Source organism: Apostichopus japonicus, chromosome 4, assembly GCF_037975245.1.
Source record: "Apostichopus japonicus isolate 1M-3 chromosome 4, ASM3797524v1, whole genome shotgun sequence".
In the NCBI taxonomy this organism is placed as follows: Eukaryota; Metazoa; Echinodermata; class Holothuroidea; order Aspidochirotida; family Stichopodidae; genus Apostichopus; species Apostichopus japonicus.
In genome coordinates, this window is record NC_092564.1 from 27,401,345 (window position 1) to 27,415,940 (window position 14,596).

Below are 14,596 nucleotides of genomic sequence, written 5' to 3' on the forward strand. Positions count from 1 at the left end.
GGTTCATACTGTCTGTCAACATATACAGCACATCACACAAATGCAAAACCTATGTTTGACTGACTGAATGGTGGAAACCAATCAAATATGGACATATATGTATTTATGCAGCATACTGTACCATTTTGTTCAACATGAAATGTTGGTAGCCTATGGCAGGTACAGTAGTGTAGCAGTGTAAGTCAAGGTGGAGTAAACATGCTAGAATGAATATACAGTATACTGTACATGGTACATGTATATATCTATATAAATTTACATTATTTAACTTAATGTTGTAAATGTGTTTCATGTTAAGTAAGGGCATATAACTTCTATTGATAGTGTAAATGTTAAAGTATGCACAAACAACGCGTCGAAATTTAACCCTAGTAGTAAGTCACAAATGCAAAAAATATCATTACTTAGTAGTACCGTAGCCTCTGTAGACCTCTTGGTGTGTCAATTCCTGACCAATGAGGTAAGCACTAGCGCCCACTGTTTCCAACCATGGGTGGGAAAGGTGACTGCCATTGAATCACCACAACCAGCAATAACCACATATTGTATTGCTTTACTTTTCATCATTCTGTGAACTGTGTGTCAATAACATGACCTGAGCCTCAGGCCAAAAACCTGAAATCAGTTTTGTGTATAGGCCTTTTGTCACTCTTTCCACATTCCAATGGTAACTGAAAGATGAAAATGCACACACAGGAGACCTGTGTAAAAATACTGAACAAAAAATTATCTTTTTTCAGTGTCAATTCCAAACAATAGCAAAGAAGCATTATTATCAAAGGAGAGTCTAGAGGGTCTTGCAGAATTTTTTTCTGAATCCACCTAGAAATTACAGCACACAAAACAAACATGGTTATTTAGGAATATTATAAGCATTACCATAACTACAGTATGTTCAACCAGGGAACACTCTTTGCAGTTAAATTACACAAAATATTTTGAAGGGTGATGGCTTCTACTGTAGTACCAATATACTCTAATTCAAACAAATGGTGAACTGTGGGGATTGTAAAACTGTACACTCCTGACCTACAATACTAGTACATAGTACCATACTGTGTATATCAAACTGTAAACTTAGCTAGCGTATCAACTAAACTATGCAAAGTATTTACCGACTCCATGTTTTCTTTAGTCTACCCGACTACAGATTAAACTTCTTTGTCAAACTACAGAATGGATGTAAAATAAACAAGCAAGGCCCAACCCATTTGTAAATACAATTACTGGATCAATCCCAACCACAAACCAATCATTCAGAGTGGTCTGTGTTAACTGTGTACATATCTTAATTTCAAGTCCAATGCTTGTAATTTCAGTTTTACTAGTTTGTACATATGCAACAATTCAACACATAAAATTTGTCGGTCACAAAATTTTGCAGCATGTGATAAAGCCGACCAACAGATTAATTGAAATCACCAAATCACACCCACCCTAGAGCAACCAAATGAATCTCTTTGAATTTTACAGTATTTAGATTCCTTCCCCTTCTCTAAAATAACAACTTCAATTCAATTATGTGGACATGAATGTTACGTGTCCTGGTCAGAATCAGGCACAGTTGTACACCAAATGCAGGTTTTAAGTGTGCAAAACATTGCTGTACGCTGCATTGCGGAGTATATATACATCATATTGCATACACTTAATGACCTGAACAACAGTAAACCAACTAAAACCATATAACCTACTGTACTGTAGGAGACTTACTGTACACTGTATACAGGGGTTGTATAAACTATTGTCCTACTGTAGCCTTTGAACTATTTGTCCAATGTATGATTGGAAATTAAATGACACAATCAAACTCTCATGCCCCACGAGTCTAACAGTGTTTTGACGAACTATAACATCTAATTAATAAAGCCATTCAACTAATCACCGACGAATAAAACAAAGCACAAACACCTGGGAGTAACAGAAAATTAAAGAACTTCTCCCTTTATCCATACAATATCAGATATTTGGAGGGAATATATGTCTATTCAAACTCCCTACATCCGTTAAAACTCCATGAATAACTCTACACAACTTACTTGCAATATGAGCTATGATGTACAAATAAGGCAACTGTCCTGTGGTGTGACTACGGGAGTCGGAATGAGAATCGATGACACAAGACTAATTTAAGAGTAGCCCCAGTGAAGTTTTTCCTGGTATGTAAGGTATTCCTAGGAGCACAGGAGATGCGAGGGAACTAATCGTGAGCAAGCACTAATCCACACAATGATTCACAGTCAATTCAAATCCACACAGTAGCAACGAGAAGATTTGTAAATCCATCAGTTTTTTTTTTTGTGTTTTTTTTCTGACCTCTCCCAATCCTATCCAACATTTTGCTCTGTTTTGCTCCTCTTTTAACCCTTGTTCTTTTTCTTCTAAATAAATTCACCAGAAAATTTGGTGTCAGAGAGAACTGCTTTTAAGATTGGAAACAAACTTTAATTTCATTAACAAAATTTTATGAAATTTTATCACCTACTTTTTCTTAGGTTTTACACAGTTTACTATCAATATTATTATTTTTTTTCTCCTCTCTGTGTTTAAACTTTCAAGACACAACCCTTCCTCCTCCTGGCCTTGAAATAAAAAAAAAATGTCCTTTAAGTAAATTTTACAGTAGAGTACGCAGGAGTTGATTATCACATTGAAGGCTGTTAATATCATTAAGGAACAAATTGAAGATGCCCACATTATCCCTTTTCACAGCTTTGTGCCTTGTAGGTGAGAATTGTTGGCAATGGCTTCATCGAGACCAAACGGAGGGAATTAAGATATATATGATATCATATTTACAGTGCAAATACCTAGGGACTTCAGCCACTGATGTATAGTACACAGAGTGTGATTAAGTCAAGGATGAATCATACAGGAGATGTAAGGCAATGTCAGCAGAGGACAAAACCCTGAAGACCGACTGAAAACAGAGCCGTTTTGAGACAGTAGTACAGTAGTCTACAACATACTACACATGACCATTAATGTTGACACTTCTACATAACATTTACACATTGGTGACCACAGAGCCAGACAACATTTGAATGTAAGGTTTTTCTTTCATGGAAACCTCAAGTGAGATGAACAAGGCATCTTTTTAATATACTTTCTCATTAAAAAAAAAAATAAACTTTCAAGGTGAAGCTGCCTCACCTCAGGATGTTGTTATCATTAGGAGATAGCTTCATATATACTTTACATGTTTGCAGTAATGTTACTAGAGAAAACAAGTTTGCGTGCAGATCGAACACCAATTGCGTTTATTTATTGTATGAGCTATTTTTACTAAATGTGTAGTTGTAAATTTGCGATCGTATCGCTGCATATACTCTGAAAATACTCTACGCAATATATAAGGCAGGTGCCATCCAGTGCCCTAGCTTCTCTGTTTACAGGGTCAGCCCGCCCCACCCCTCTTCTTGACCACCCTGCCCCTATTTCAACCGACTTTCACCGCCCTGCAACTTTCAACCGCCTTATACTTCCCTACTTACCAACTAAGTAGTAGCTCCATGCTTTGACCTTGCAGGGATTTCACCAACGACCTACTCTTCAAAAATCCCTGTACCTACAGTGTGCAGATCTCGCTAAATTCCACACAGTTCATTAATGAATGTATATATATGTAGGAGTGTTCAAACTTCGGAGTTTCAACTGCACAGTGCACATGCGCAAATCCTGAAAGCCTGTGATAAAACGATCATATCGCCGTCTCAAGTGTATCTTGGAAGAATCATTTCTTGCATTTATGTTAGCGGTCGTCCTGGTCTAAAAATCGTAAGAATGCTGAGCTAGGTTTGTGTATTTTCCAACATGTAACATGATTGCTTGTTGTCATACATTGTCATACATACCTCATTACCTATGTGACAACAAGGCTTAAGGTTTACATATATTTGAGTGCACACATACGATAGCCTATACTGCAAACTTCACTATGTCTACACATGGAAAATAATGTTACAACTAGTTACACTTAAACCAACATACTTTGAGCACTGAAGGTGCAAGAGTGTTTGCAGACAAGACACTATTAGCCAATCAAATCACAGGAAATTTTGAAACCATCATTGGCTAATTTTAGCATGAAAATCTGTGTAATTAATAGCTATGTTAGCTTTGCACCGAAGCAACGTGCATTTGATCGTTATGATTTTATTTCTTTTCAAACAATCATCAAACAATCAAGATTTTGCGTCCCTGGCTAAAACACTGAATCCTGGACGCAGAAACCTGCATTCGTAACAATGCTGTGTTTGTGTCTGGTTGTTGCCTTGAGCAGCCTGACGTCTAGAAGTGCAACATAAATTTTATTTAAAAATGCTGCATAGATCTGTATGACCGTATATATGTATATGGTACCCCAGATGAACTCAACCCTGTAGATCTATATTGTAATGAACAACATTGACAACTTGCCAACAAACAATCGATTCCTATGGTATAGTATATATGTACCTCAACAAGTAATATCATATGGCAAACTTAAGTTTGCCATATGATATTACTTGTTGAGGTACTTATATACTATATGGTAGGAACCGATAGTTTGTTGGCAAGTTGTCATTGTTCATTACAATAGCTACAATATAGGACGAGGGATAAGATAAAGGGGGTGTGGGGGTGGGGTGGGGGGGACTGATGCTATACTTTCTCTCTGAGATTACTGTTATACCTCTGGGGATGTTATGAGTTAAGTTTGCCATATGATATTACTTGTTGAGGTACTTATATACTATATGGTAGGAACCGATAGTTTGTTGGCAAGTTGTCATTGTTCATTACAATAGCTACAATATAGGACGAGGGATAAGATAAAGGGGGTGTGGGGGTGGGGTGGGGGGGACTGATGCTATACTTTCTCTCTGAGATTACTGTTATACCTCTGGGGATGTTATGAGTTAAGTTTGCCATATGATATTACTTGTTGAGGTACTTATATACTATATGATAGGAACCGATAGTTTGTTGGCAAGTTGTCATTGTTCATTACAATAGCTACAATATAGGACGAGGGATAAGATAAAGGGGGTGTGGGGGTGGGGTGGGGGGGACTGATGCTATACTTTCTCTCTGAGATTACTGTTATACCTCTGGGGATGTTATGAGTTAAGTTTGCCATATGATATTACTTGTTGAGGTACTTATATACTATATGGTAGGAACCGATAGTTTGTTGGCAAGTTGTCATTGTTCATTACAATAGCTACAATATAGGACGAGGGATAAGATAAAGGGGGTGTGGGGGTGGGGTGGGGGGGGACTGATGCTATACTTTCTCTCTGAGATTACTGTTATACCTCTGGGGATGTTATGAGTTAAGTTTGCCATATGATATTACTTGTTGAGGTACTTATATACTATATGGTAGGAACCGATAGTTTGTTGGCAAGTTGTCATTGTTCATTACAATAGCTACAATATAGGACGAGGGATAAGATAAAGGGGGTGTGGGGGTGGGGTGGGTAAGGGACTGATGCTATACTTTCTCTCTGAGATTACTGTTATACCTCTGGGGATGTTATGAGTTAAACCCCCCCCCCTTTATCTTATCCCTCTGCCTGTACCTCTCACATCACAAACCACAACAAAATCATCTAGGTAATTGGAAGTGGCTTTTTGTATTCAGTACACATTTCAATAAACCTACAGTAGCTAGCATGTATTACTCGGAGTAAGATTGCATTAAAGTCAAACTAAGTCAATTCACATCCCTCTTGACATTTTAAAAAATTGTAAAAGGTTAAAGAGGAAGTTATATTAATGAATTTTAATTGACTATCGACAGTTAATTGCCAGACGTTTCTAGTACCGGTACTAATCCAATCACAATAGTGAAGAGTAAAACTTGAACATATATCCAATCTAGTTTCATCATTTGAATGAAACCTTGACGCGACGAGCTACAGTAATCAGTTTATCGCATCTTAAAATTTGATCAAAATCAGTTCCAACAAGAGCTCTGCTTGAAGTTTGAATACTCCATCTCAATACCGAAATTCTTCCCCCTCTCCCTCATTGGATGCTAAATTTAAACATCAACAGTCATTCATTACTTACCACACACAGTGCAATGTACTGAACACTGTGTTGTACTGTACACAATGCTGCGATATACTATTAAAGAACTCTCCTATGGCTAATATCAACTATCACACCTATCCATGATGCTGGCAGTACCAAAGTGTCAGTCTAAATTTGATATCCTATTTGCAGGTATGTGTAGACTATCATCTTCCAGTGTTACAGTACCTCTATATTATCTTCATTCATGCCAGTTTTTAACGACACTACAAAAGTCAGTCAGTGACTCGACCTTCTACCATTATAATTTACTAATACAGTATCAGATTATCAAAATTCAGTTCAATTTCTATTCTAAACTTTGTTAACGTACAGACAAGACAATGCTCATTTGCTTTAAAAGTAATTAGTTTATTTGTAAACTATTGAATTTGGATAATTCACTAATCCGATTCCCTACACAGATGAAATCCTTTCAAAGCAGATTACTCTCTCTTTGACTACAGCGCACATTAAACTGTTGACAGGATACCACGCTAAAATTAGCTTGACCAGTCCAAAAAAAAACCTTTAAATAGTTGATTTGTTTTCACATGTAATTAATAATCAATTAAAAATGTATTTGGACCAAAGTATCCAATCAATACCTGCTAATTAAGTTCATGTAATGATTTGGTGAAAACTTCTCAGCCAGGTTTCTTACTCTCTGCAATTGTTATTTAATTTTGACACACACTTAACAGGTTTGGTGAAATCACAAAACATTACACTGTTATTCAAATTAAACATCATTTGGTTACATGTAGAACTAGAAGAGGGACTGACACGGATACAGACTCAACTTTGAAGATACATTTACTTTTCCATTTACTAGTTTCTCCCTAAAGGGTGCCAAGCTAATAAAAGTGGGCAGTAAGGTTATGAGATTATCTTGGGGTGGGGTGGGGGGGGGGGGGGGGGGTAATGAGACGAGGTGCAGAGAGGTTAATGGGATGACAGGAAGTCTGGATTCCATTCCAGGATACAACTGCATAGCCTGCTTGTGCCACTGCATATCATGTTCCATACTACTCAGCCATACAGCAACGGTCAGTTGACTGATGTAAGATTCTTCAAGCATATTTATTGCCTTAGTCAACAAGGTTACTTTAAGCCCTGGCAAGAACCATAATGGATTGTATGGACTATGGTAGGTTACACTTTCAATATGAGGTGGTATGTTGTTGGCTATTTCATTGCTTACGAATGTATTTAAATATAGAATTAAGTGAAAATAAATCCTTAAGTTACTTACAATGTAAATTGCCAAAATGTAAAATGCCAAAACCTTGCCAGAGTACATGTATACACAGTTAGTGTCTTTTCAATTTCAATTTTCTAATTCAATTCCAATTGTTTATATCTTCGTATTTCAACCTAAATCTGTCCACACTTCACCGAATATGTCCATTAAAATCTCAAAACGAAACTACCAGATTCAAACTGTTATTGATGTTAACGAGAAAGACTCTGTGAACAAACATTAGATAACAAAGAATAGACCCAGAAGGTCCAGGACTCACCAGAGTGCCCAGACCCTCACAACAATGGCAAGGTTCCTACAGTAGGCTTCAAGCATTACTGTGCATAATGATTCGTTCCTGTCTGGTACACCCTACTGTACCCTCTGTTGGTAAAACCTACCGTATACTTGAATTACAAGTTCCAAGTAGTTTACAGTTCACCACTATATATGAAATCAAGCAGTTGACACTGTCACACTACAGTACAGCAATGGGTAGAGTACAGTATGTGATTGTAATTCAGGAAACTAACTGTTTCCTGTTTGCCTGAGATAGCCACCACCGCATCTCTTTACGGAAGGAATTTTACAGTGTTTTAAATTTATGGGATACATGGAGGCAACCTACTGTATCTATACAGTCTGAGCGGAATGTATTAACATGTCATTTGCACACCGCTCATCCCCATGACCAATCAGAGAACACATGAGATATAGACATTTCAATGACAAGATATCGATCTGTCATTTTTGTAACCACAATCTATTTACTTCACATATGTATACTTAGGAACCAGATCATTTCTTACCATTTCAACTTGACATAAACTAAGCAAGGTGATTGTACAGTACTTGAAACTTTTGACAGTTGTTTCTGTGTTCAAGGTTACGTACTACATAAAAGAGAGCACTTGATATAATTTTGCTAGCATGGACTACTTTCTATCCTTCGGTCCCATATTAATGAGCAGGAATTCATGGATCCAAACATGTCAACGTTAATGTCCACAACATAGTCTTCAATAAATGCAACATGAAGAGTTCTCTAGAGTTTCGTTTAAAGCTATCAGCCAGTCCCGTTCTTAACACCGCGAGAGTGATTAAGTTGTCTGGAGCATTTTCTTCATGACATGGATGGTACTCAACCTTATGCAATGTGCCAAATATGAGGAGCTTTGAAAGAGTTTTGCTGCCCCTGACATTTAGGAATGAATATATGTATGCAGATTCTCACTTTTTAACACTTACAGTAGCTTGAATACAGACAACCACTGCTTTGTCAAATTTATATCTTGAATGCGTAAAAGATCAGCTTCATCTAGGGATATACTGTACCGTAACTGAAGAAGAAGTAGTAGTAAATTCTTGGCAAGAAGAATTTTTTTCAAACTAAACATGAGTTGCAACCCCCCCCCCCACTCCCCCATGCACCCGAGTTATGATTTTGACACAAGGCAGTCTTACAGTGGGGTCAGCTTATGGTCTCATCTACACTCATTTGCATAGGTAACATACTGTACATGATGTACGTACCTTCTTGAAACATTTACAAAGGTTAATTGGGAGAGAGTGGGCTTGCTGTACACTGGTAACAACAGTGAATATTAACTTCAGTGATAAAATACCTGCCAGGCAGAACCAAATATCTTATTATTATTATTAGTCAAATGCTTCAAAGAAGACCATAAGATGAACTTACTTCATGTCAATCTTAAACGCATTAGTAAATGTGAACCAACATATTGTAGGCCTAAAACCAGTTTGACAATCTGCACTGATGAGGCACTTAGCAAGACCAATACCAAGATGGGTGCATGGGGCTCCTTATGACTATATTTGGGCTACCTAACTTCATGGCCACAAAGCCAGTTGGGTTAGCAACATTCAAAATTGGCAACTTTCTTCACCGCCTAGTCAACTAAATTCATGGTATAAAATATGATCTAGTGCTTGTTGTACAAGTGTACACAGGACAATTTCAACTGAAAAAAGTTGGTAATTATTATTAAGGTTAGATTTCATCCAACATGGTTACATACAGGCACAAGCACTTTAAGCATTGTAATCGGGTCTGAGTGTTTGTGTCTTCAGTTTTTTTTCTCTCTCTATAGGGTCCTTGATGGGGACTTAAGTGTCCCTCCTGATCCTTTTTTCTACTAAACTACAGGAATGCTGTACTCAAAAGCCATAGAATTTTTTTGGCCAGTGACGGCAGACCATCATGCATAAAGTTCTCATTTGACTACTCAAAAGTGTATATTACATGCCAACCTTACACATCACTAGTAGGACACCTGTGTCAAATCGTACAGGGTACAGGTAGGACCTTTGCAATGCCATCTGCGAATTAATCAAGTCACACATGCGAAGTCAGCAGCACCATTAGCAAAACTCGAAGGACTGCACGTCAACAGCCACATCAGGGGCGATTTGTGCAGTACCACACCAAGACCAAGTCTATGCATGCAAGTTCTGCAACACAGCCTTCTTTTTTTTTTATTTGCCTTGATGCCTAAGTATTGACTAGCATGTTTCCAAATAAATTGCTAGCACACGGTTTCATGCATATCAATTTGGTGGGGAAAATGATAATTCATTTCAAAAATTAAGGATGCTACTGCAAAATAATGCACTGGCTTCTAAAATTCTATCCACATGAAATGTCAGAAATGTTTTGTGATGTAGGCCTAGTAACTATTAATTATGCCAACAAGGCCTTAACATTTATGCACTTATAGTTATACTTTTAATAGCAAGGCCGTCTGGAAGCACATTACGATAGTGTAGTTTGTTTCTAGTAGTAGTGTATTACCATTAGTATTAGCATTACTATTAGGCACAGGCTTTAGGGTAGGCCTAGGGTAGCCTACGGAAGATTCAACAATGTTTACAAATTTGTTATCAGGCTACTAATATATCAGGACAAAAAGCCTTACAGGCTGCTTCTTTTGCAAAAATTGTCCAACACTGATATGCCTCGACACTTATTGTTAACTTTGATGAAGCCTCACACACAGTATTATTAGTACAACTAGAAGTCGGACGGTAGGCCTAGGACTGGAGGCCTAACGTTAGGCCCTAGCCTAAGCAGACTATGAATTAATAACATAACTTAACAGTTACTTTTAAGCCATCCGTTGAGTTCATCATAAGATCCATTTTAAGACACCCGAGTAATATATCATGATTACAACTTAGAAATTGCCATTCACAATGAAACTTACCCGAGAAATCCCATTAAAATCACAACGCGGAAGATATCCTTTCAACTGGCAAAAGCAATAGTAGTTAGTACATAACTATATGTACCGTATATGTACCACTGGTTGGGGAAATATGACAGCAATTAACGATACCCTTCATCATAGCTCTGCACCGGACTACGTGTGGGTTGGGTTAAAACATAGGCCGTCTGATTCCAACCACTCACAAGAAAGAAATCAAAATGAAACATAAACAGCAGAAAAAGTAGGGTAGATACTATTTGATTTTTATTTTGAATTTATGTTTACTAAATTTTATTTCAGTTTAAATAAGCATAATATTCCCTTTTTCGCTAAACGTTGGAAAATACCAATTGTTGTGACGTCACATCAACTTTTCCGTATACAGCGACTAATATTTGTTTACATTTTTACTTCTTTTACTCTATCTTCTACAATAAAAGTCCAAACGGCAAGAAATGAGTCGAAGTTTCGGAGATCTATACCAGTTATTATCGGACAACTCTTCTGTCCCCAAATTTCCACAAAATTCTAGAAATGGTAATTACTCCAACATTTATTCGAAAATCTACTTCTTCCAGAACTGAACTGAGTCAGTGAAATATACAAAAGTCGTAATTTTTCGTACAATTCCCACTTTTTCTAATATATTTCGACTTGGTTCTCGTTATTTTGTCAGTCTATGTCACAAAACAAAAGTTTTTCGACTCGATTTTAATAATTTCGAAATTTTCTTAAAATTGTAACTGATTGCGAAGAATTAAGTATACAAACAAAAGTAAATACAAACAAAACTATGCTGACGGCCATGGCAGATGGTGCTTAGTCATTTGATCTTATGTTATTGTTAAACTGCATATTTGTTGTTGATTAATTGTATGAACTTTCACAAATAATTTTCACTAAGTTACAACACCATGCCTTTTAATTCTTGTTAGTTTATCAAGGTTTCTATATCAACTCTGTTAGTCCATCTTCAGCTAATTTTCTTGTGATTTTATGTTATGTTTTCACTCATTTCGGTTAAAAATGACTAGCGGATCAGATTTGATGAACAATATTGTTCCAATTCGGTTTAATCTGTCAATTTACACTTTATACTGCATGGTAAAAATTTAATCTCGATGGTATATGGGAACATTAACGTGCCATGTTCAAATGTTCACGGAGATATGTCAATAATGTTCCTGCAAAGTGTTGAATTGGTCACTTATAATTTCTACAAAATGCAGAAATATGTCGAATTAATTACTTCTTGACTTTAGACAATTAAAATTTTGCAATACTTGTCACGTTCTTCCCAATTTAACAATTTTTCTGGAAAAATGTAGTCTTACCAGTCCATTTTTTAATTTTTTTATTGGATGTATGGGCGTGTGTGTGTGTGAATGTAAGTGAGCAAGTTATCAATTTCTTAAAAATTATCGAAATGACAAGATTCGGTAACAATTTTCTGCATTTTTCATAAAATTAAACATTTAACTCCACAATCTATCATTTTGCGCGAGTCTTCACACCCTTTAAATTGTTGGGATTTGGTTAGTACTCAAGTTCAGCGGTGTGAGCAAAGGAGGGGTTGGGGCACTCCCCCACCCACCTCACCCATTCCCCCCCCCCCCACCATCACCATCAGTTGGGAATCTTGAATATTGTGGAATCTGGATGACAAGCGGATTCGACGACCTCAGAGCTGCACATAAATTCCCTCACTCGCCATTGGTCCTCCTTTAAAGGTTCAGGCCGCGATGTAAATAGCTCGAGGAAATGTTGAAATTGCCCCCCCCCCCGCCCCTCCCACTCTCTTCCCCCTCCCTTTCCCTGAAGTTCTGTACACGCCACCGCTCATGTTCTTTTGGAACTATATGAAGACTTGATGGATTAATAAATTAACAAACTGTTCTATTTAATGCATGCCTTATTAGATCGTAACATGTATACGGTCCCTTAACGTTTCCATATGATAAGCTAATATAACATTTATAATGTGTCTTGATGGGCCTATGTTGGTTTCACTAACTGTTGAAGCCTGTTTTTTTATCAACATTTGTTTGAGATGATATAAGCAAATTAGAATTGCATTTGCCTGCAAATACGCAGTATTGTAATGCTTACATAGTATTAGGAAGAACTTTTTCGGTTGTTCATGGTGTTATTTTTTTGGCGGACAAAACACCAGGTACAAAGTGAGGGCGCTTGTGAGCGCCGTGACAGGCTCTGAATAAGTTGGCTACGCAGCTAGCCTCTGAAACTGTAAATGTACAGAGACTATGTGAAACTTTAAGTCTCAACGTCCAGTCATGTAGGTATCACTAACTTGGCCAGTAATGCCAATATTGTAGCGCACGCTCACTACAATAATTAACCCAATATTTGTCTTTACAGCGTTTCACGCCTATCGACGGGTAGTGACATTCTACAAGGGAGCTGTTTTTTTATTTCTTTATTTCTTTCTTCATTTATTTAACATTAAAGGGTAATCTCGGTTAACGTAAAGCTTATCTCCCCGAGGCCCTAAAATACAATGCACTGAAAAGTAGAATAAAGATAAACTAATCACAATAAGAACAATAAGAATACAAACGATTAATAAGATGGAAATTGAAAGAAAAAAATACATTAAAATTTGACAGCGGCAAAAAATGTAACAAGGAACAATCAATGAAATTAGTTAAAGTCCTGGATAAAACGTTTAAACGGATAAAACTCACTAATAAGTTCACAGAGGCACCGGCGTGAATCGGTAGTGCTTAAACTACACTACTACCCTGCATCAATTTCAATTTTCAACACTCTTATTTGAAAACATTATCAAAGCAAAAGGGTTATTTTCCATGTTTTGTATAACTTTTTTACCCCCTTCAATTAAAACATAAATATCGGAATGACAAAGCCCGAAAATTCTTGAACATAAGATTGCTTCAAGTGCAAAATATAGCACCAGATTGCATCTAAGGACCCTTAATGAACCAAAAATTTCTCACCCCCACCCTTTGATCCCTCCCCCAGGACGGCATTCACATTGTGCCCCCTAATAAAGTGCTGTGCCCCCCCCCCCCAGATTGAAATGTCTGGCGACGCCACTTGTGATTGGTCAGTTTATTTGCCAGCAAGCCCCATATTTGGCTTCATTTTGATATCAACTGATATGAGAACTTTCCGAGCAATATGACGATGTGTATATGAGGGTGAAAGTTTCCAGATTTACCACAAACAGCAGCAATTGGGGGAAAATATGGAAAATTAGAAATTTTTACTTAGTTTGGCTACTAATTAGAATAATTAAATTTTGTAAACATAAGTGTCTTTGGAGACCAGATTGAGATGTTGGGGGGGGGGGTCTATTTGGCAAAATTTGTGCAATTCTTGCAATGGTGATTATCCCAAAAAACTAAAAAAAAGTTCACAGAGATCATTAAATGAATTTAAATGTATGTATGCGTGTGTTTGTATATGCGTATGTATTTATGCACGTACGTTGGTATGTATGAAAAAACATACATATGTATTGGTGTTGCAACCGGCATTATTACACAGGCTTGAGTATGCTTTACATGCTATCAAAAATATAAAATGGAGAAAGACTTAATTATTGCTGTATAAATCTCTTTATTTAACTCTTATATGTAATTCATTTCATTTTATAAAACATTTGTAATTAACATTGTTATATCAACTTCATACGTACTTAGGTTAAATTAATCAGCAATTCAGTGACCTGGCAGTATAATTTCCAACCAATACAACACTACTTTCTTCACCAATCTAATAAAGAGTGGACATGCTCAAAGCAGATTGAAACTTACCATCATTTAAGAATTAGCAACTGGGCCTTTCAGGGGTAGGGGGTGGGGCGGGAGGGGTGGGGCACAGGAGGGGTGGGAAGATGAACTCCTTCCATTTTTTCACACTAATATTTATGAACAAATGCATCCACAATATGGACTCTCCCCCTTCTCTTATCCTAATTACATACAAGTTCCTTAAAGTTTCATATTGCACTAAATATTTTAAGAATTCTTTTTTGAAATGTGAAGTGCTGACTACATGTTTATGATTTGATATATAG

The 14,596-nt window shown here is 36.9% G+C and overlaps 1 protein-coding gene across 15 annotated transcripts in view; it reads right to left on the reverse strand.

Annotated features, from left to right (window-relative positions):
- LOC139967003 (talin-1-like) overlaps positions 1 to 10,688 on the reverse strand; it is a 121,347-nt gene extending 110,659 nt beyond the window's left edge. For 14 of the 15 annotated variants that reach the window (XM_071970585.1, XM_071970581.1, XM_071970575.1 and 11 more), the window contains exon 1: positions 10,531 to 10,688. The gene's annotated coding sequence lies outside the window, so the exon portion shown is untranslated. Of the gene's footprint in view, positions 1 to 7,586; positions 7,737 to 10,530 lie in introns of those variants that run through there. The other variant, XM_071970570.1, reaches the window with a different exon arrangement.
- Between the last annotated feature and the right edge of the window lie 3,908 nt (positions 10,689 to 14,596).